The following is a 23,719-nucleotide window of genomic DNA, read 5'->3' on the forward strand; positions in this document are numbered from 1 at the left end:
TATGTAAATTAAGGAAGTATAAGACTACATAGAAGTTCCCTCCTCCCCTATTTGTAATAAATTGATCCTTAGAGAAACTGAGATGACAAAGTGCTAAATTGAAGAGCTAGAGTGCTTGTGAAGAGGATAATCAAGCTTGAGTTTGAGATTTAGAATCTAACATCAACTTTGGAAGATAAATCTCTTCATCAACTTTTTTCTACCTTGATCTAGGGTTTTGTAATTGGAACCAAATAAAAAATTACCATTTCAATGGGTTCTAATATGTTTTTAATATTATTCTAGCGATTTATACTATGAATATTTACTCAATCAAATCATATGTGATTTTGTTGGAGTTTAGTGAAGTAATGGAGGTTTGACACTCATATAATGGTAGAATCTTATAGACTTCGATATACCTCAATCAAATAGTTGTATTATAACACCCATAAAAATCATCCCAAATTTAAACTTTTTAAAACATTTAGAAACCAAAAATTATTACAATACTTGTTTTCAAAATAATTTGGTGTCAGAGTATCCCAGAATCAAATCATGAAAACATAAGGAGGTGTACGATCACACCTTCGCCTTCCTGCGATCATCAAAAGTACCTGACACAAAATCAAAAATTGTAAGCCCGAAGTTTAGTGAGTTCCCCTAAAATACCAATGCCATACAATCATAAGCATATCACATAAACAAACAGCATGCATAATGAGCCTTCAGCATGACTGGACTGCCTCGTAGGGCCTTCAGCCTATCTGGACCGTTCTCCGAGCCTTCGCCATGTCTGGACCACGTCGCAGGGCCTTCATCCTATTCGGACCGCTCGCCGGGCCCTCGGACTGACTAGTATGCCCTCCCAGACCTGTAGTCTATCTGATCCGCCCTGGGTATGTTAGCCTTCAGCACAAAGCATGATTGTCTCAACCCAAACCCAAACGAAACAAACATGTGCACATAAATATCATACGCTAACATATATAGCAGTCATACAGATCCAACATATCCCAAATCATAGCAACATCCTATAACTAGGATATCGACCTACCCGATCACTAACATAGCACTATCCTATATACCAGGAAACTGACCTACCAGGTTAATAAGCATATCATGCAATAAACCCAGTTACAAATCCTAAAGGGTCGACATTGGTGCCTTAGACCCTGTTAATATAGTGAGTAGAACTCACCTCAGAAGTAGCTCGGAGTGACAATATAAAACTCCTCCAAATACAGTTCTAACTCCAACACCTACGTCCACAAATGATCCACTTCCATAAATTCCCAAATTACTCAAATACCACCAGAAGTCAAATTGATCAACCCCTGGTCAAAGTCAAATTCAACGGTCAAGGTCAATAGCCCAGGTTAATCCAACTCATCGAGTGTAGCATACTGACTCGTCGAGTCCTTCCAAAACTCAAGAAATCGCGAAAACCCTAGTTGACGTGCCGAGTTTCCATCCAACTCGTCGAGTCTATGTGATGTCTAAATGTCGGGAAAAACCCTAACTAACTCATTGAGTCTTCTCACTGACTCTTCGAGTCCATGCAGAACTAATACAAGCAATCTTCATCCGACTCATCGAGTTGACCATGTAACTCATCGAGTCCCTTCAGTCCATTTCTCATTCAGATGTTTTTAAGCTACCCCAAAGCTCCAAATTGTAGATCTAACCTCCTAGGGCATGGTTTCCACATAAAGTTGCAAACTTTACATATATGCATGGTCCTAAATGCCAAAACAAAGCTAACGGAAAGGTTTAACACAAGGAGAAAGGACCAAGCTTGCTAAATCTGATAACTTTATGTATGGCTGTTGGGACTTAGAGGAATCTAAATATGAAGTTACAACTTCAGAACATGACTAATACCCGAAATGGTTCACACATATGCTAAAAATGGCCCTAAACCAATGCATGGATAGATCTAGCTAGACAGAAGTCAAGGTAACAACTTGTTGCCTTCAAAATGATGCCAAGATGAAGTAGAGTCAGGTCCACAAGCTTTTCTTTGCTCCAAGCTCCTTAGAATTCAAGCCTTCTTCACAAAACCACTTTCTAAGCTTCTTTACACACACAAATGGAGAGTACTCTAGATTAGGGTTTTCTGGACTCAAGGGGGACGGTAAGGGAGGCTGATGACCATTTAAATAAGGTGCAAAACCCTGGAAATATGGGTTTCATTTTCCAACTCCTACTCGTCGATTTGGGGTCCTCCAACTCATCGAGTAGATCCCTTAAATTTACATGGTCTAAATTGTTTCTACACAATGAGTTGGGCCATCCAACTCGTCGAGTAGGTCGAAGAACATGACTTTAAACTTCTAAATTTTATACTAGGAGTCGGGATGTTACAATTCTACCGCACTTGAACTAGACTTTGTCCCCGAAGTCTGCTGCGGTAAATAACTCGGGGTAGTACTCCTGAATCTCTGATTCCGACTCCCACGTCCGCTCGGATCCCCTTCGTTGCTGCCACTGTACCTTTACCAAAGGTACTTCCTTGTTCCATAGAACCTTTACCTTCCTCTTAAGAATGGCCACTGGCCTCTCCACGTAATTCAGGCGCTCATCGACCTGAATATCATCTTGTGACATTACCGTCGCTTCATCTAGTATGCACTTCCACAATTGTGACACATGGAAAGTGTTGTGGACCTGAATAAGCTCCTCTAAGTGATCCACTCTATACACCACCTTGCCAACACTAGCAACGATCCTTAATGGCCTATTGTATCGAGGATCCGATTTTCCCCTCTTTCTGAAACGAATCACACCCTTCCAGGGTGAGACCTTCAGTAAAACCATGTCTCCTACCTAGAACTCCAACTCAGATTGGTGCTTGTCGATGTAACTCTTTTGCCGACTCTGAGCGGTCCTCAGCCACTGGCTGATCTACTGAATCCTCTTGGTAGTCTGCAGAACTACCTCTGTTCGTCCAATCACCTTGTGTCCAAACTCACCCCAAAAGAATGGGCTGCGACATCTCCGTCCATACAACAGCTCATATGGTGGAGCACCAATACTGGAATCAAAACTGTTGTTGTAGGAGAACTCTACAAGGGGTGGGCAGGAGTCCCAACTCCCACCAAAGTCAATAATGCAGGCTCTCAACATATCCTCGAGAGTTTGTATGGTCCTCTCACTCTGGCTATCTGTCTATGAATGATAGGCTGTACTGAAGTGTAGCAGCATGGCCAGTTCCTCATGGAACTTCTGCTAGAAACAAGAGGTGAACCGAACATCTCGGTCTGAGACAATAGACACTGGCACCGATGGTGAGCAACGATCTCGCAGATATACAAGTCGGTCAACTTCTCGGCTAATGAACGCTCCCGTCTCGGTAAAAAGTGGGTGCTCTTGGTCAATCGATCTATGATGACCCAAATAATGTCGAAGCCCTTCGTCGTCCATGGCAGCTTGGTGATAAAATCCATCGTGATCTGCTCCCATTTCCACATAGGGATCTCCAAAGGCTGCAGCCGACCATGCTGCCTCTGATGCTTGGCCTTGACAATCTGATAGGTCAAACATCTCTCAACATACCATGCAATCTCCCTCTTCATGCATGGGCACCAATAACTCAATCGCAGATCCCGGTGCATCTTGGTGGCCCCCGGGTGAATAGAGAAGCGAGACTTATGAGTCTCCTCCAAAATAATCTGTCTAAACCCACCAAACATTAGAACCCAGACCTGACCATAATAGGTCAATAATACCCGACTATCCTGCACAAACCGGGTGTTCTCGGCCCTAACCTTCTCAAGCTTCCAATTCTCCTAACGCATACCCTCAGCCTAAGCTTCCCTAATCAGCCTCACAACTGGAGAATCGACTTATATCCACATGCATGTCACTGGAGTAGATGATCCAGCTGACTTGCGGCTCAGAGCATCCGCAGCCATGTTCGCTTTACCTAGGTGGTAAATGATCTCACATTTCGTAGTCCTTGACTATATCTAGCCACCTACGCCGTCTCATGTTCAGGTTCAGCTGATCCATGATGTGTCTCAGCTCTTGTGGTCTGTGTATATGGTACAACAGTCCCTATAGAGGTAATGTCTCCAAATCTTGAGAGCGAATACCATCGCTCGCAACACCAGATCATGAATAGGATATCTCGTCTCGAGCGGCTTCAGCTGCTGCGATGCATAGTGATAAGTTATTAAATAAACTTGATGATCGATTAGATCTTTGTAACAGGTAGTGCGAAGAACAGAAAACAATAAATAAGAAAAGTATGGATCACAATGTGTCGAATGATTAATTCAAACAATCCTCAGCAGAGCTCGACTAAGAACTTCCGCTGTAGAAGATTTAGGGTTACAAGAACGATAATAAAAACTTCTGAATAATGCTCTGATCTATCGTTACTATCGTTAACCTAAGATGCATGCAAGCACCTATATTTATAATAAACCCTACTATACTCACGGATGGACAGGTCCATTCCGGAGATACAAAACCGGACTAACAACCGAGCCCAATAGACGCAACCTTTAAAACACGACCCAACAATCTCCCCCTTTGTGTCAAATTGGAGCGAGACTACTTCTTCTTCTTACTTGGGCCAGCAGCAGGAGTCTTCTTTACAGTATCAAACAGACGTATCATAAGAGCGAGAATAGTCTGTCTAAACCGAATGTACCATTCATCATGTCATCGAAGTACTTGACATCATCAGCTGAGTTTTGCTTGCATCTGTGGATGATCCCCAAAACATGCTCTAAGAAAGCAGTAGTGTACAGATGTTTGTCAGCCAAGGCAAAAAGACATTTCTGTCCTTCGTTCCTGGTGAACATGACCAAATTCCTTCTTGAGTCAATTCTACCCATCTGCATTTGGTTCAGATCACTGGCAGAGCCAACAGGAGATATTTTTGGTTTCTTCTTAAATACGCTTGCTATCTCCTGATCCATCAGCGCAACTTCCATGATGTAGCACACCAGCATCCTCTTGAGATGGTCGATGATCATACCATATTGAGCTTCATTGGTTAGAAGGATGTTGTGCAAGATTATCCAATCATGGGGATTGAGGTTCGGAAGATCTGCAAGAGAAATGGCATGTTCGGTTTTGGCAGATCCCCGAAGTACCTTGAACCGAATGTTAATGAAGTTCCCTTCAGTATACGGCTTCAAGACCCGAACGTTAATAATCTTCTGAGCGCTCCAAGTTTGATACTGAGGTTGAGCAGCCTTCAGATAGAAATCGATTAAGTCCCGATCAACCTGTGGATGAGGATGAGGGAACTCTGAAACATTGGAGAAGGCATGAAAGATGAACGCCTTTCGGGTCAGTGGCATGTCAAACTGAGAGTCGACAGTATTGGAACAATCAAGGGATATTACAGGTTCCAGCCACAAGATACTCGGTGTGTCGATGGCTTCTTTTATCATCCTCTCGAGAGTCCAAGCAGGAAAAAGAGTTTTCCTACTCTCAAGAAGGTCATGGGCTTCCTTCTGTTTTGGTTCAGCTTCTTCAGCTTCTCTTGCCACACGAGCACTGACATCAGCCTTATTGCGTCGACTTCTACGCTTCAACAAGTCGGCAATTGTTTCTTTGTCTTCTTCCTCTTCTTCCTCAGCAATATTTTTGCCTTTGTCTTTCACACCAGAACCAGAGGCTTGGCCTACTGGAGGAGGTTCGGTTGAGTGAGTTGCCTTTGAGGAATGAGGTTGTTGAGATACAGATTCCTTCTCTCCCCCTTGTTTTGGAATGGACACGAAATCAAGTAACCCTTCAAGTTTTCTTAGCAGGGCAAGGGCTGGAGTGAGTTTCTCTGCAAGGTCACGCCTCACAGTGTAGTTAAGGATGGGATCATGTGCTTCGAGGATGTTTGAAATGGCTGAGTGGACATCCGAAACACACGTCTTTATCACCTCCCTTTCGGACCGAAGAGAGTCAATCTCCTGTTGAGAGTGAGAGAGTTGAACACTCTTGACCTTCAGAGCAGTGGTCTTCTTGGCAAGAACATCCATAAGAGAGTTTTCAGCAGCCAAATCTTCTTGAAGCTTCGAGAGACGCTCGTCTATGGTTGTGCGAAAGGCTGAGTTGTCGTCTGAAAGCGTTTGACGAAATGAAGCGAAGGACTTCAACTCAGTTGAGACAGACGTTGTCAACTGTTGAACAATTGGTTCCAACGTCGTCTTAGCAACATTTTCACTCTCCTATAAAGACTTTAACAGGACAGGGGCATCAGAAAATAGTTTATCGACTTTTTCGGTCGCTGCCTGACAGGCTTTTGTTGAGGCGTCGATGGCGGAGGTTGCAGAAGCAATGGAATCTTGCTGAGCCTTTGAGAAAGCATCAACAATCTTCTGAACTGCATCGTCAGAAAGGGATGACTGAGTAGTGGAAGAGGAGGCGATGAGTAAATCAACTTTGTCATGGAGCTCCTTGAGATGTCGTTTTGTGACAGGAGCGTCGTCATCGTCATCACTCTGTATTTGAAACGGACTGAAGTAGACCGAGTCAAATGTCATATTTTCCCCGCCAAGGAATGGTTCTTCACCCTCTGAAACATGACCAGGAGAAGGTGGTGGTGGTGAAGCTGGTGGAGCTGATGTATGGGTAGGTTCAGGTTGGGTTGTTTCGGGTATAGATGTAGGTTCGGATTCTTTTGTGGTTTCGGGTGCTGGGGTGGTTTCGGGTGCATCAGTATGAACCCCCGTATCAGATACGTTGGCTCTAACATTTGCAGTGGATGTTGTGGTTGCTTCGGTAAATATTGGTGTTGGTATGGGGATGGAAGTGGGTGGTATTGAAGTAGTGGAAGTTGTGGGGGGAATAGAAATAGGAATGGTTTTAGGTGGAGAGTTAATGGGAGTAGTAGAGACATGAACCCCTGGGGTAGAAGATCAGCTTTCGTTTGGGCTGAGTTTTTCGTCTCTTTTGCTGCGGAGACTGAGTAGCCTTGGTTGATTTCCTCTTCTTTGGAGAAGGGCCTTTAGCCCCTTTCGCCACCTGTTTCCCCTTGTCAGCCTTCTTGCCTCGTGGAGCAGGCTTGTCGGCGTCATGAATAGACGTCAACATCTCTGGAGTAAGATCCCTCGGCCCAGAACGCTTGAATCCTTTGTATGTCTGGATAATCTGGCTATCAGCAGGAACATCTCCATACATAGTTTACGGAATTGAACCGTTGAATGGAAACTTTGAAGCGTCCGAGACAATGATCTTCGTGGTATGGAATGTACCAATCGAAGACATTGGAGCACCAGCAACAATGGGGACGTGGTACTTGTCCATCACCCATTTCGTGATCAAGGTCCAGAACCTAGCGTATGAAATTTCAGAATGCCTGGATGTAGAGGAGAGACTCTGGATGATTTGTTGCCACAGAATAGACCCATAATCCATGTTGATGCCATTGTAGACACCATACATTATAGACAAAAACAACCGACTGGCACCATCAGATCCAGCGCTTCTTTCAGATAAACCTTTGAATAGAACAGTGAACAGCCCATTCCACTGTGGAGGTAGGCACGACTTCTTGAACTTCGCGACTGAAGTAAGCACCTCCGTATAACCCATGTTGTAAAACATGTTAAACAAATGCCCCATTGAAATCGTTTCAGGGTTAACCCTCGAGGAATCAGGCTAAACCCTAACAGTGAGCAAAATCGTTGCTTGGAAATTGATGCCTTGTGCTGAAACATATCAAAGAAGACTCTATCAACAACCTTGTCATAATGAGCAGTCGCAAAGATTTGCGACAAGAACTCCATTGGAACGGATTCAGCTCTTGTAAGTGCAGGAGCAATCGGCGAAAACTTCATACACTCTATAATGGGGAATATGAAGGCATTGTAAACATGAGGGGATAAATCGATGATTAGGCTTTGTTGTGGGCGAATGGGCAGTATGTGGGATGTAGCGTGAACAGAAGATGAATCTGCCATTGCTTGAAGAGAGTTGAGAAGATGATGAACAGGAAAGTATTAAGGAATTTTTGCTCTCTGGGAATTTTAATTGCGGTAAAGAGGTAAATGAAGGATTATGTGGCCTTTTATACTGGGGATTTAAGAGAGAGAAAGATCTTCCCAAATCTTCAATTGAAAATCGAAGAGGTTTCGTAAGTTGACAGATGCGTGACAGTTGGGGTAGCCGATGATCACGCATGAGAGAGAGTGTCAGGTTCCAAATAACACGCCTCCCATCAAGCGCCGTTTGGATATGAACCGTTTCAGATTCACACGCGCCCCTTCTGCGCCATTTGGAGAGGAGACGGTTCCAATTCGCACGCTTTCCCTTTTGCACCGTTTGAAATCAAATTGATTAGACTCCCGCCTGAGTCAGCATGTCTTCATCTTATCCCTTTAAATTGTAACAACATCTTTTTAAAAATATTGCCATGTGGATTAAAATCAACCATAGCCTTTAATCGACTGCCAATCCAAGTAAAATTCCTTGTAAATAAGAGAACCTGAATTTTGGAAAATCAAAGATTTTCGTGCTTAGGGTGTAAAAGAAAAGAAATAAAGCAACATTTTTTGGAAAAATGTGATGTCAATAAAGACACGAAACAAATGATCCCGGGCACAAATCTCTTCCTTCAAAGTCAAGAGAGACCTTAAAGTGTTTGTGTGGTTTCCCGTTAAATAACGATCAAACACTTATTAAGAAGTGTTGAAAGGCTCCTTTTAACTAGGCTTATTAAGGTGGCTATCGCTTCGATTCAAAATTCCTAGTCTTGATATAAGACAGAAATCGAACGAAGTACTTGTGAGACCATTGTAGTCTATTGAACAAGTAGGTTGGAGATAATTTAATTTGGCTAGGACATTCAAAAAAATCTCAACAAAAATTTAAAATTGGATCCCAGGGGAAGAAATGTTATGGGTGTTAACAATTTCATAGGAATCACACAAAAGAAAAATTTGAGATTTCAAGGAGGAACAGACGTCAATTTATTAGTGAAAACTAGAGCAAATTAATTGTTCATCGTCAATTCGTATTGGGTATTGAATTTTGGGTTTCACTTAGATCGTAGTGACATGAAACTAAGATCATAAACACAGAAATTGTGTGACCATAAACCTCAGTGGTAATTTCTGAGAGTCTCAAGGGTTACTTTTGTGAAACGAAAGTGATGGAGAAATGTAATTTAGATGGTGTAAGAAAACAAAGTACCTCTGCTGTGAAAAATTTGGACCAAGCAGAAAACTCTTATCTCATGTGAGAAGAGAGTTAGGTAGCTCATGATTAGAATAAATAAGGAAGCCTAATTGGGAAGACAAGGTTTGTGTATACCAAGTCATTAAGGCTATTATTCAGAATTAGGTGAGGCTTTGGACACACACAGCAGCATGCTTCTAGGGACACTTAGCTAATTTCAACAATTTCCCCGTAATCGTATACACAAATAAAATTAAAGCCAAAAAGAAAATAAAGAATAAATTATTTTTGGAGTTTTTGATGACTAAATAAAAGATGAAATAATAAAAAATTTGGAACTGAACCCGAGCGTTTGGTTTATTTCGGTTGTGAAAAACTTTGGAACCGAACCCGAGCGTTCGGTCTATTTCGGGTAAGAAAAATTTTGGAACCGAACCCGAACGTTCGGTCTATTTCGGTTACCAAAGAAAATAGATTTTCAAAAAGAGAATAGTTTTTACAATAAGAGAAATGCATTTGGAACAATTATACAAATGATCTACAACAAAGAAAACTACCTTTGATTGATGAGCGAAAAACAGATTATTCAACCGAACCCTAGCGTTCGGTTCATTTCAGTACATTAGTACAAGACCCGAACCCGAGCGTGCGGTCTATTTCGCTTCTTACTTTTGAGTTTGAGAGGTAATGTTTGGTACTGACTTCGACTCCATCATACCTAGTCCTTGTATACTTTTGTTAAACAATGCTTCAGGAAGAGCTTTGGTGAAGATGTCAGCCAGTTGATCAGTGGTTCAAAATAAAATGAATTTCGACGCTCCCATCTTCCACATGATCTTTAAAGAAGTGATACCTCAGTGTTATGTGCTTAGTCTCCGAGTGTTGCACTGGGTTATGACAGATCCTAATTGCACTTTCTGATTCGCAATATAGTGGGATCTTTTTCATATTGAGTCCATAATCCCGGAGTTGACTTTGGATCCAAATCACTTGAGAGGTACAGGAGGCAGCTGCGATGTATTCTGCTTCAGCGGTAGATAGAGATACACAGGTCTGTTTCTTTGATTACCAACTAACCAACTTCCCGTCTAGGAATTGGCAGCCTCCCGTGGTGCTTTTCCTGTCTAGTCCACAACCTCCAAGGTCTGCATCTGAGTAGGCTTGAACGAAGAAGCCTGAGTTGGATGGATACCATAGGCCTAAAGAGGTAGTTCGCTTGAGATAACGAAGTATGTTCTTCACTGCAAGCATATGAGGTTCACGTGGATTGACCTGAAATCTAGCACAGTAACAAACAGAGAACATGATATCAGGCCTGCTAGCAGTAAGATACATCAGTGAACCGATCATTTGGCGATATAGCGTAATATCAACTGCTGGTTTATCCAATGATGGAGTAAGCTTGGTGTCGAACGCCATTGGAACTTTAACCTTTGAATCTCCCATCATGCCAAATTTTTGCAAGGAGAGTCTTCGTGTAAGCTTCTTGATTAATAAAGATGCCTTCGGGTCCCTGTCTAATGTTTAAACCAAGGAAAAAGTTAATTGGAATCATTGAGCTCATTTCAAATTTAGTCTCCATCAGCTTTCTGAATTCAGCTGTTAAGTCAGGATTCGTTGAGCCGAAGATGATATCATCGACATAAATTTGAACGATCATAAGTTGTCACCTTCCTTCTTACAAAAGAAGGTTGGGTCAACCGAACGTTGTTTGAATTTTGACATCTTTAAAAATTTGGTTAGCGTTTCATACCAGGCCCTCGGAGCTTGTTTCAGTCCATATACAGCTTTGTCCAAAATGTAACAGTGATTGGGGTACCTTTCATTGACAAATCCAGGAGGTTGCTCCACGTATACCGTTTCTTCAAGTTCTCCATTTAGAAATGCGCACTTGACATCCATTTGGTAGACCTCAAAGTTTTTGTGTGCAGCATAGGCAAGAAACATTCTAACGGATTCCAGCCTAGCTACAGGAGCGAAAGTTTCTTCATAGTCGATTCCTTCCTCCTGATAGTATCCTTTCACTACCAGACGGGCTTTGTTTCGAATTACGTTGCCTTCCTTGTCCATCTTATTTCTGACGACCCATTTGAGACCAACAACTGAGGAATCTTGAGGAGTTGGAATGAGACGCCAAACTTTATTCCTTTTGAATTCATTCAATTCATCTTGCATAGCATGAACCCAATTGGAATGATCAAGAGCAGTGTTAACTGTCTTTGGTTCAACTTTTGAGACGAAGGAGTTAAACATACAGAATTCTACTTTTGAAAATAAGGAAGTTTGTTTTGCCTTAAGTTGTGATCGGGTCAGAACCTTTTCAGAGACATTACCGACAACCTGAGAAACAGGATGATCTCTGGTCCATTTGACAAGAGGAGGGTAATTTGGATCATAAGATGGATCCAATTCAGTGTTTACCATCTATTCTAGTTCAGATTGACTATCATAGTCGTAAGACATATCTGCATTCTCCCCCTCGACAGATAAGCTTTTAGGTGTGTCTTAAGTTTCTGGAGCTATAGGAGTTTCGTGCGATATTAAACTTTCGGGTACCACTGGACTTTCAGATGCAGATGAGCTTTCGGGAGTAGCTGGAGAATAGATCTCCCCCTTAACATGTGAGCTCGGCTGTGATGACGAAGATGTGCCCTCCCCCTCAACTGAAGTATCGTGCTGTGGAGGGTTGTCAGAACTTAATTCTTCTTCATTCATTCTCTTTGCAATATCTTCGATGAGTTGCTTCAGATAATCTACTTTGTTATCTGCTGCACTCGCTTCTGAGAGAGTTGCCTTCTCTGGTTCATCAGATAACTCGACGAACTTCTCAAATAGGTTTGCAATCGAGGCTGTGACTTGGCCTGTGTGAGAAAAGATTTCTCCAACTGTGTCTTCTTTGGCCTTAAGCTTTTTGACATAGCTATCATCAAAAGTCACATAATAGGTTTCTTCTATTTTCCTCTAGCGCTTGTTTAATACCCTGTAGGCTTTAGAAGTGAGAGAATAGCCCAGAAATATCCCTTCATCGGCTTTGACATCGAACTTGTTACGTTGTTCTTTAGAATTGAAGATGAAGCACCGTGAGCCGAATACATGGAAAAATTTGACATTTGGCTTCCTGTTGTTGATGATCTCATAAGGAGTGAGAGTGAATCGCTTATTGAGATATGACCTGTTCTGCGTAAAACAAGCAGCAGCAATAGCATCGGCCCAAGAATATAAAGGTAAAGAAGCAAAACTTAGCATGCTTCAGGCCGCCTCACACAAAGATCGGTTTCGTCTTTCGACAATCCCGTTTTGTTGAGGAGTGTAGGGAGCTGAGAAGTTATGACTGGTTCCTTTCTCGGCCAAGAATTCTTCGAATTCTTTGTTTTTGAACTCCAGTCCATTGTCGCTCCGGATGTTGCGAATGACTTTCTTCAGCTGTACTTCAATCTGCTTGATAAACGTCTTTAGCTTGAGAGTCGCTTCAGATTTGTGCTTCAGAAAGAACACCCATGTAAAACACGAGAAATCATCAACGATGAAAAGAATATACTTGCTACCGCCGATGCTTTTGATAGATGATGGACCACACAAGTCAATGTGAATTAACTCTAATGGTTCAACAACTTTAGTGTTTACAATCGATGGGTGACTTTGATGACTCTGCTTCTCCATTTCACACGCAACACATAAATGTTCTCAATCGAATTTGAGCAATGGAAGACCTCGAGCATGACCACCTGTGACAAGTTTGTTGATATCCTTGAAGTTGAGATGAGAGAGCCTTCAGTGCCACAGCCAGCTTTCATCAGATTGTGCTTTGGATAACAGGGAGATAGCTGGATTTCCTTTGATGGGTTTGAGATTCAGGGGAAACATTTCGCCTTTGCGCTCCGATTTGAGAATTACTCTTTTCGTTTTGTTTTCAATTATCTCTGAACCCTCATCGTCAAAAGAGACCTTGAGACCGGTACCTCCAACAAGCTGAGATACACTGATGAGGTTGTGCTGCAGTCCTTCAACGTAGGCAACCTTTCTAATTGTAAAATCTCCATTTGTTATCATTCCATACCCTTTTATCGTGCCGAATGAGTTGTTCCCGAACTTGACATTCCCACTGTTTGAAAGAGACTGAAATTCTGTCAGCTCTTCCTTCCTTCCTGTCATGTGACGTGAGCAGCCACTGTCAATATATCATTCTTCGTCAAACTGCTCGTCACTGATAACCTGCAAAAATTAAGCCGATTTAGGAACCCAAAGTTTCTTGGGTCCACATGAGCCTTTCACAAGAACAGGAATAGTGAGAGAGATGTCAACAAGATATGTTCTTTTTATTAAAGTTGTTTCATCTTTCTTTTTAGTGGTGAAAACCTTAATTTTATTGGGATTTGTTACTTTCGGTTTGGATTCAGGTTTAGGCATTTGGACATTGGGATTATTTTGACCTGTTTTGACTGTGGAAACCTTCGATTTTCCTTTCAAATCCTTTGAAGATTTTGGATTTTGAGATCGAACAGAATTGGATTTAGAGAGGGATTGAGAGGAATTAGAAGAATTAGAAGAAGTAGAACGAGAGAATTTAGACTGAGATGTTGTCTTGACTTGAGGTTCTAAGTGACCCTTTTGTTTTTGATCATTAGTGGGACCCTTTTGTTGCGAACGACTTTCCTTAGCTGCACTTCAACCTGCTTGATAAATATCTTTAGCTTGAGAGTTGCTTCAGATTTGTGCTTCGGAAAGAACACCCATGTAAAACGTGAAAACTCATCAACAATGACAAGAATATACTTGCTACCGCCGATGCTTTCGATATATGATGGACCACACAAGTCAATGTGAATTAACTCTAATGGTTCAACAACTTTAGTGTTTACAATCGATGGGTGACTTTGACGACTCTGCTTCCCCATTTCACACGCAGCACATAAATGTTCTCGGTCGAATTTGAGCAATGGAAGACCTCGAACATGACCACCTGTGACAAGTTTGTTGATATCCTTGAAGTTGAGATGAGAGAGCCTTCGGTGCCATAGCCAGCTTTCGTTAGATTGTGCTTTGGATAACAGGCAGATAGCTGGATTCCCTTTGATGGGTTTGAGGTTCAGGGGAAACATTTTGCCTTTGCACTCCGATTTGAGAATAACTCTTTTCGTTTTCTTCTCAATTATTTCCGAACCCTCATCATCGAATGAAACCTTGAGACCGATACCTCCAACAAGCTGAGATACACTGATGAGGTTGTGCTGTAGTCCTTCAACGTATGCAACCTTCCTAATCGTAAAATCACCATTTGTAATCATTCCATAGCCTTTTATGGTGCCGAAGGAGTTGTTCCCGAACTTGACATTTCCACCGTTTGAAAGAGACCAAAATTCCCTCAGCTCTTCCTTCCTTCCTGTCATGTGACGTGAGCAGCCACTGTCAATGTACCATTCTTCGTCAAACTGCTCGTCACTAATAACCTGCAAAAGTTAAGCAGATTTAGGAACCCAAAGTTTCTTGGCTCCACGTGAGCCTTTCACAGGAACAGGAATAGTAAGAGAGATGTCAACAAGATATGTTCTTTTTATTAACGTTGTTTCATCTTTCTTTTTAATGGTGAAAACCTTAATTTTAATGGGGTTTTTTTTTTTTTGGTTTGGATTTCGGTTTAGGTATTTGGACTCTGGGATTATTTTGATTTGTTTCAACTGATGAAAACTTTGATTTTCCTTTCATATCTGTTGATGATTTAGATTTTTGAGTGCGAACAGAGTTTAAATTTAGACAGAGGTTGAGAGGAATTAGAAGAATGAGAGAAATTAGACTGAGATGATTTCTTGGCTTGAGATTCTAAGTGACCCTTTTGTTTTTGATCATTAGTGGGACCGAACCTAGATCTTTGGTTTCTTTTGCTCTCAGAACCGAACCTCTGCTTTCGGTAGATAGTGTTTTCTGAACCGAACGTTTGCTTTCGGTTGTCAAAATTTTCAGAACCGAACATATCCTTTCGGTTGTTTTGACTTTCAGAACCGAACCTTTCTCTTCGGTTGTTAAGACTCTTTTATGACCTAACAGTGCATGTCTCTGACTATAGATTTCTTTCATGATAAGAGAAATGGGCATTTTTAGATTGCCAGAACTGTTTTCTTTCAGAGAGATTCTTCTTGTATCTCTGATTCCTTTGCTGTTTCTGATTTCTCACCTGCTTCGGCTGACGATGGATATTCGCTTTTTGTTTTTGCTTTCTGTCAGCTGATTCACTTTGAACTGATGATGTGCCGCTTGAAGGAGTGACTTCTTTTGCAGAAACTCCTTTTTCTTCAAGAATGTCTTTTGTCCCACTAGTACTCGGCACGTCGAAGCTATCAGGTTTGTTCAAAGGTTCTGGCGCATATCTGCCTTTAGTTTTCCATGAAGTCCTTTCTGACAGACCAACTGTTTCGTCAGCATTGTCGATAGGAGCAGACCAGAAATACTCATCACAACCATCAGCATTATCTTCGTTTACAATAGCTGTGAGTTTAGCTGTCTGATGTTCTGTTACGCCTGTGACTTTGTACACCTGATTTGGAGTTGTTCTCACCTTTTGGTATACAACAGCCTTTTCTTCAAGGATCGGGGACTTTTGTTGGGATAGACGAGCAAACTCCATATAATTTTCTGAAATAAGATTTTTGTGGTTTTTGGGTTCGCTCTTGACAAACTCTGAACAGTGAACTGTGTCTTCAACAGAAATTTCACTCATATCATCGTCCTCATTGAGCTCAGATGCATTTTCAACATCAATTTTATTTTCTGAACTCAAGTTGGCATTCAATGAGTCAAACTTTTGTATGGTTTCGGTTCTTAGTTTTATTTTATCATTTTCATCAAAAAGATTTTTCAGCATGTCTTTATGGTCCTTGCACTTTATGAAAGATTCAATTTTGTCTAGACCATACATATATGTCGGATTAACATCCTCAGACGAAACAACACTTTCACAGTTATATGCTTCAGCGTCAATTTCATCCTCCTTAAACTCAAGGAAGGGCAAAATCATGCGATGAATTTTCTGCCCTATTTCACAGTTTAAATGAAGTTGAGTGATATTAGTGTAAAGATGCTTAGCAATTAAACAAAAGACATTTCTCTGTTTTAAAAGTTTTAAATTGTCTCTTTGTAAATAAATGTTTTCATCCTTGGATTTGATTAATTCCGACTCCTTTAGCTCGATCCACATCCTCCGTTCCTTATTCTTTGAAGATACCCTGCTTATTTGGTCAATTAGGTTAGAATTGGTGACCCGTGTTTGAGTTAAACTGCTGTCTAGATGAGAGATTCTTGAATTAACATTTTTTAGTTCTTTTTCATATGAACTTTGAGGGACTTTGAATGAAACAAAAACTGATTGTACCTTCTTGATTAATTCATCAAGCTCGTTAAACTGCATGCTGAGAGGTTTTCCTGTGAAGCACAAGTCCTCTGGCTCCTTTGTGTCTTCATTCCCACCATCTGTGTTGTATCCCCTCATCTGAGACACGTCTGATACCATTAAGCACTTTCTACCGCTCCTTTCACCTTTTGCAACATAGGCCTTTCTATGAGACGGCTTCCTGACTTCATCATCCTCAGAATCGGTTGACCAGACCTCCACGCCACCGAACTCATCATCCGCTACCGAACCCTGCACAATTAAAGCAGTCATAGAGGGGTTAGCAGTGAATTTCTTTCTTTTGATCTCTTCCAGCTTTTTCAACAGCACAGTTTCTTCATCTTTCTCCTCATCCTTTTCTGTCATTTTCTTGAGAACACAATCTTTGGCATAGTGGTTCTTTCCTCCACAATAATAGCAGTTCACACCCGAATCTCCTTCAGCTTTCGGTTCCTTCTTTGGTTCTTCTGCCTTCGATTCTTCCCTAACCTTTTCAGAGTTGTAACTTCCCTAACAGTTTCGCCAAAGAGTAAGATTTGAATTGCTCATGCGCTTTAACAGTGGACGCAACCGCTCTGCACTCAGATCTGAGACCGTTTAAAAATGTAACCTTTTGTTCAATCAACATCCTTTCAATATCATGTTTAATCATCTTACTAAGAAGATGATTGAAGCGATCAAACGTTTGAGTTACAGTTTCTTCTGGAATCTGCTTGAATTCACCAAATTCGGACAAAAGCAAAGTTTGAATGGAATGTTCGAGATCTTCGTCCGTAGAATATAATTCTCGCAGCCTATCCCATATTTCTTTGGCAGTGCTGCATGAACTCACCAGCCTGAAAGTGTCAGATTGAAGAGCGAATCTGATTAGTCTCAATGCTTTAATATTGCACTGAAATTTATCTTTTTCGTCTTGAGCAATATCTTTAACATCTTTCAAAAGGTCATTATACTCCTTCTGAGTTTTAATAATTCTTGTAGTTGCTGAATGAGCGAATGGCCCAGATACGATTGCTTCCCATATTAGATATACATTGTCCTCAGATCCGATGACATAATCTTCAAAGTGATGTGCCCAGACTTCGTAATCCTGGGTGTAAAGGATGGGAATCTTTGTCGTTGATCCAATGTTGTTTGAGATGTTAATTGGATTAGATTGTGACTCGTCCATGCTTGATCGAAAAACCTGTTTAAAAGATCAGACTTGTAATATATTGAATTAGGGCAACACAAATAAATGTTGAGTTACGTCAATTATGGGATGACGGCTCAATAAATATCAGTAAATGCGGAATAACCCTAATCGCAACCTTTTTCACAGAAAAGAAGTGTATGAATTACACAGCCTCCTGCTCTGATACCAATTGATAAGTTATTAAATAAACTTGATGATCGATTAGATCTTTGTAACAGGTAGTGCGAAGAACAGAAAACAGTAAATAAGACAAGTATGGATCACAATGTGTCGAATGATTAATTCAAACAATCCTCGGCAGAGCTCGACTAAGAACTTCCGCTGTAGAGGATTTAGGGTTACAAGAACGATCATAAAAACTTCTGATTAATGCTCTGATCTATCGTTACTATCGTTAACCTAAGATGCATGCAAGCACCTATATTTATAATAAACCCTACTATGCTCACGGATGGACAAGCCCATTCCGGAGATACAAAAACGGACTAACAACCGAGCCCAATAGACGCAACCTTCAAAACACGACCTAACACGTAGGCTATCACTCGTCCTCTCTGCACGAGGACCGCTCGCAATCATACGATGGATGTATCACAGAACACTACAAAAATCCTCAACTCCCTCAGGAAGAGTCATGAATGGGACCTCACAAAGTCGTTGTCTAAGGGTCTCAAATGCCCTCTGCTACTAAGGGCCCCACCAAAAATCCACCCCCTTCCACGTCAGAAGAGTGAGGGGTACTGCAACCTTGGAGAAACCTTGTATGAATATCCGGTAGTACCATGCCAATCCTAAGAAGCTCCTAATATCCGAGGGAGATTTTGGCACCTCACACTGCACAATCGCCTCGATATTGGCCAGATCGACAAAAATCCCCTCCTGGTTAACGAGGTGTCCAAGAAACTAAACCTCTAGTAAACAAAACTCGCACTTCGAGAACTTTTCATATAGCCGCTCTCGCCTAAAAACTCCCAATAGCTCCCGAAGATGCTCCTCATGCTGCTGTTGGATCTTGGAGTACACTAAGATATCGTCTATGAGCACAATGATCGAGCGATCAAGCATCAGTATGCGGACTCAATTCATTAGGTTCATAAATACTGTCGGTGCGTTGGTAAGCCCAAATGACATCACCATGAACTTGTAATGTGCATAACGAGTCCGGAACATAGTCTTCTCCCCGTCCTCCTCCGTAACCCTGACTTGATGGTACCCGAACCTCATGTCTATCTTGGAGAGCCAAGATGCCCCCTGCAACCGATCGAAAAGATCATATGTCCTCGAGAATGGATAACGGTTCTTCACCGTCAACTAGTTCAACTCTCGGTAGTCAATGCACATTCGGTGTGAACCATCCTTCTTCTTGACAAAGAGAATCGGCGCTCCCCACGGAGAACTACTCGGAAGAATGAACTGCTTCCCAGCAGTTCCTCCAGCTATGACGACAGCTCTTGCATCTCTGGTGGCGCCAACTAGTTCGGCGCCTTGGCGATAGGGGCTACACCTGACACTAGGTCGATCCTAAACTTGACCTGTCTCTCCGAAGGCACTCAGGGTAACTCCTCCGGGAACACGTCAGCAAACTCCCGGACCACTGGAACCTCTGAAACTGAAATCTTATCCCTGACCCGTGTATTCACCACATATCCTAAATAACCCGCACACCTGTGCTGAATGTACTGCGGAGCCCTAGCAGCTGCACAAAACGCTTATCCCAATCCGGTGCCCTCGCCATAGACAATCAGTTCTCCCCCACTAGGGGTTTGAACTACCACTCGCTGACCCTCGCAGTCGATCATGGCACTGAAGCGACTAAGCCAATCCATACGCACGATCACACACACACACATCCCCCATGGGAGTTGGAATCAATTCCATCGAGAAAGATACCCCGAAGATCTCCAACAACCAACCCCGATATATGGAAGAAGTAGAAATCTCGTGTTCGTTGGCGATAGAGACACACAATAGAGACTCTATCTCTCCTACTGGCAATCCGAACTCTCTTTAGAATGACTGAGATACAAATGACCGACTCCCCCCGAGTCAAATAATACCAAAGCAGGTAAAGAGCTCACTAAGAATGTACCTAATCACAGGTACAAACATATAAGTGTATGTCCCAAAATTGCTTGTGTATCAATCAGATCCAATTGATGGTGCGGAATCCCGATCAATTGGATGATGTCAGATCAAATAGAAGAGAAGTAGAAGAAGAAGATGATGAATCTAATGATGTATTCAATGAAATTAATGATGCTCCATAAATAAGATTTTCTATCACACACTATTCTTCTCTCTAGAACATGCTCCTCTCCTCTCTCTCTCTTCTAACCGTACACTCACATGCACTCCTCACCCTATAGCACTCCCAGCAGTACACGAGTGTACAGCTGCACATGCGTGTACAGCCGTACACAGGATGTGCGGCCTCACACACATGTGCAGCCGTACACAGCTACAAAATTACATATTACATTATAGAAAAATATATTTTCCTAGAAAAGCAAACTATAAACCATATTTTTTGACCCAACAATCTACCCCTTGGATTATAGCTTTCTTTTCTAATTGACCCAACAAACTCCCCCTAAAAAGTAGTTGGCTATTCTTGTTAGTCTTCATTGGGAGCTTTGGCTTCAGCCTTTATCTTCGATATTTTCACAACTTCAAGATGAACATATTAATCTTCAATGAACGACTTCATCTCAAGCGGTTGGGTTTTACTTCAAAATTTGACATTGAACGTACATTGGGTGAGGAGGCTTCTTGTAGAGATTCATGAAAGATGGCACTTTCTGCTTGAGAATCTTCAGAGAGAATAGAGAGAACGAATCTTCTGGATCACTTCAGCAGGTTCACAGATAGCATCAAATTAATTGAGGAGGCTTCAATGGAATTTGTCACATAATCTTCAAGTACAGCTTCACCATGCTTCTGGGGTTGACAGATTGAATGTTGAAAGAATAATCTTCATTTCTTGCTCCTTCGAATGAAAATTCTTCGATGCTCATGAATGAAGCCTTGACTCAGAAAATCTTCAATACAATCTCCACGAGTCTTATCTACGCCTGAAATCACTTTTCAAGACAAAACAAAACTAAAAGAAAAATTAGCACACAATTTTTTTTTTGGATTTTTGATATTTTTTTAAAAAATAAAACAGAAATATCACTATTTTTTTTGAATTTTTCTGATTTTTTTTTTGTTTTTGAATATTTTTTTAATTCTCCCCTAAATTTGTGCATAGAGGAAAACTATGAACAAATTTAACAAAAACAAAAATATTTGAGATCAATGTTGTTAGACAGTCTTAATCCATTTGCAGTACCTTCTCCTTCATGAATAGATTTGGTTGATCGCCGATATTATGGTCCACTTAAACACGAAAAATTGTGACAAATTTTGGACATGCTATAAGTGACAACACAAGTTGATCCTATGTTCCTAGATAAAACTTCCTAAGGACCATTCATCTAAAGACGACTAAGGATATTGTTGTCCACCTAAGTTGAGCAGCGAGATCTGTAGACAACCTATAATTGTTCAATTTTAATTGTAGTAGAACATGTTTCCCGCTTCCTGATATACCCCAATAATCGAGAACTTCCGAGATACTCCTTACTTCAGGTGAGCAGACTATTATTCATAGAGAGGATAGATTTAGATTATTATTAATTATAGTTTTTAGAGGGATTGAGAAGTAGAAGGTTGCATATGCTATGTACCAGGTTGGATTGTTAATCACACAAAGGAGACAGCATATGGCTAATAGATAGGAAGAATTTCATAGATATAATATGCAGAGAAATAGATTTGCATATGTTGCAGTCCAGGTCAGATCTCTTCCAATCACGTAAAGGAGGCAACATACGACTAACATTACGAAAGAAAGAAAATAATTTTCTACAGACCTACGTTATCGGAATTCCCCAATCGCTCCGTCAATACCGGAATTAAGGACATAATACGTACATTGAGGAAAAGTAAAATCACAGTTCTAGACACGGGTTCTTTAGTGTGACCGGTGGATTCTCATGTATATCTCCCTGCTCAACCTATCCAAGTGTCGTATTTTCAGGCTAAACGGATCTATCTAGTTCAATATTTGTCAAGTCATTTGATTTTCTACGTTCATCTTTGCCTAGTCAAGTCCATTTAAATCCTTCGTGCCTACCAGCGCATCGAACACAGAGCCTAAACAATTCAGCTTTGGTACTTTACACAGACTCATATTGCCCATTATTACTTGTTGATATCACTTCCCAACACATCATTACACTGAAAAACTATTAAGATAATGATGAATTGTCTTTAAAACGAATCAGAGTAAGATAAACTCAGAAGTATAGAGAAGAAAACTCAAACCGTAAGTCACCGATTGAATTTGCATCCAGAAGGTCTGAGAAGAGCATGCATAAACTCAGAACAGATCCGAAAATTCTTCACATCATTAAGGACAAACCCCAATGTGTGATCCCTTCCTTTCTTCCTATCCCGCAAAGGACACATACTCTCAAACAAAGTTCTGAGTGATGCACAGTTGAGAGATAACTCATATCATGTGCCTGGAATAGCCACTATCAACAAACTGAAATCTGATAATATGCCTCCATAGCTGCTCCGACAAAGAGCGGGATCAGTTGGTCTTTGGAACCCAGTCCATTTTGAAACTAGGTTGACCTTTGTCAGCAGTGCAAGGAACTCTCTCCCAAGACATATATTGTTTATCACAAACAAAAGATGAAGAAATATTAGAGTCGTTAGAAGATTTGGGAGAGTGAGACTTTGGAAGCCATTTGTATTTGGGTTTAACCCATTTCTTTTTCGATCTGATGGGTGGCTCAAAACTTGCTTTTGTAGTTGATGTCGGCCGTTGAGATGACTTTGATTTTGGCTTCACAGGAGCATTGGATTTGGCTTCTTGGCCGACATTCCCTTCTTGCCCTTGCGGGTTTGATTCTTGGCCTTGTGGGTTTGATTCTTCGCCTTCTGGGCATTCCAGTCGCTATTGTCTGAATGTGGCCTTGAAGGGTTTCTTTTGGGGTATCTCCCTCTTGGTGTTTTCTGCCATCCATGTGCGTAGTAGGGACCGTATGCACGATTTGGACGGTTTCGGGCAATATGTCCAGGTGTTCCACAGTGAAAGCGAGTCTTTTTCTTCACTGGGAAGTTGTTTCTTCCTGCCCCTGGTGGCGTATCGTTGCCTTGTCTCTTGCTTTTCCCACACGCACAGTTGCAACAGGCACTCCGTTTAGCTTGAAATGGTGGCCTATATTTACCAACAACAGGTTGATTAGAAGTAACAGATTTCGAGTTCAAGGGGTCGTTTGTTTGTTTGGTAGAACTCTCCTTGTTCTCATCCTCTATTACTTTTCCTGCACAAGAAGTAGAAGTATTAGAATCTTTTGTCTCAACACCTTTAGTTGGCCCTGATTGTTCAGTCTTAACTGAAGCTAGAGCAGGGGTTTGGCCATACTGAGCAGGCATTTCTTCCTCATTTGTCTCAAGGGGTGGGTTATAGTTGCCAAACTGAGCAGGCACACTGTGATACCCTAGACCCTTGGTTTGATAATCTTTAAAACTCAATTGATTTTCTAGTAAGGACTCGACTGTCTTACTTGATGCAGTATAATTTTTGAAACTAACATCTGCTTTTCTAAACTTATTTTTCAAAGCGTCAAGTTCTTCAGTTACAACAACAAGTTTTTTCTTAATGTGATCGTAATTTTCACACTTGTTGCTGTAATCTTCTTAGAGCTTACGGAAATCCTTGATTTTGGCTTCTAATTGAGCTTTCAGGGGTTTCTGTCCTTTCCTGAGTTGATATCCTTCGTATTTTAAGTCCTCATTCTATCTCTTGATTAGATCTATTGATTCTCGTAAAAATTTAACAGTTTTAACACACGATGGAGTACATGAAACTTCATTTACCAGAATGGATGAGGAAGTCATTTTATTTATTTATTTATTTAATTGCCTTTGACTTAAAAAACTAAGAAAGTCAACCTTAAAAGTCAAATTTAAAAAGT

This window comes from Lactuca sativa, chromosome 8 (genome assembly GCF_002870075.4).
Source record: "Lactuca sativa cultivar Salinas chromosome 8, Lsat_Salinas_v11, whole genome shotgun sequence".
Classification (NCBI taxonomy): domain Eukaryota; kingdom Viridiplantae; phylum Streptophyta; class Magnoliopsida; order Asterales; family Asteraceae; genus Lactuca; species Lactuca sativa.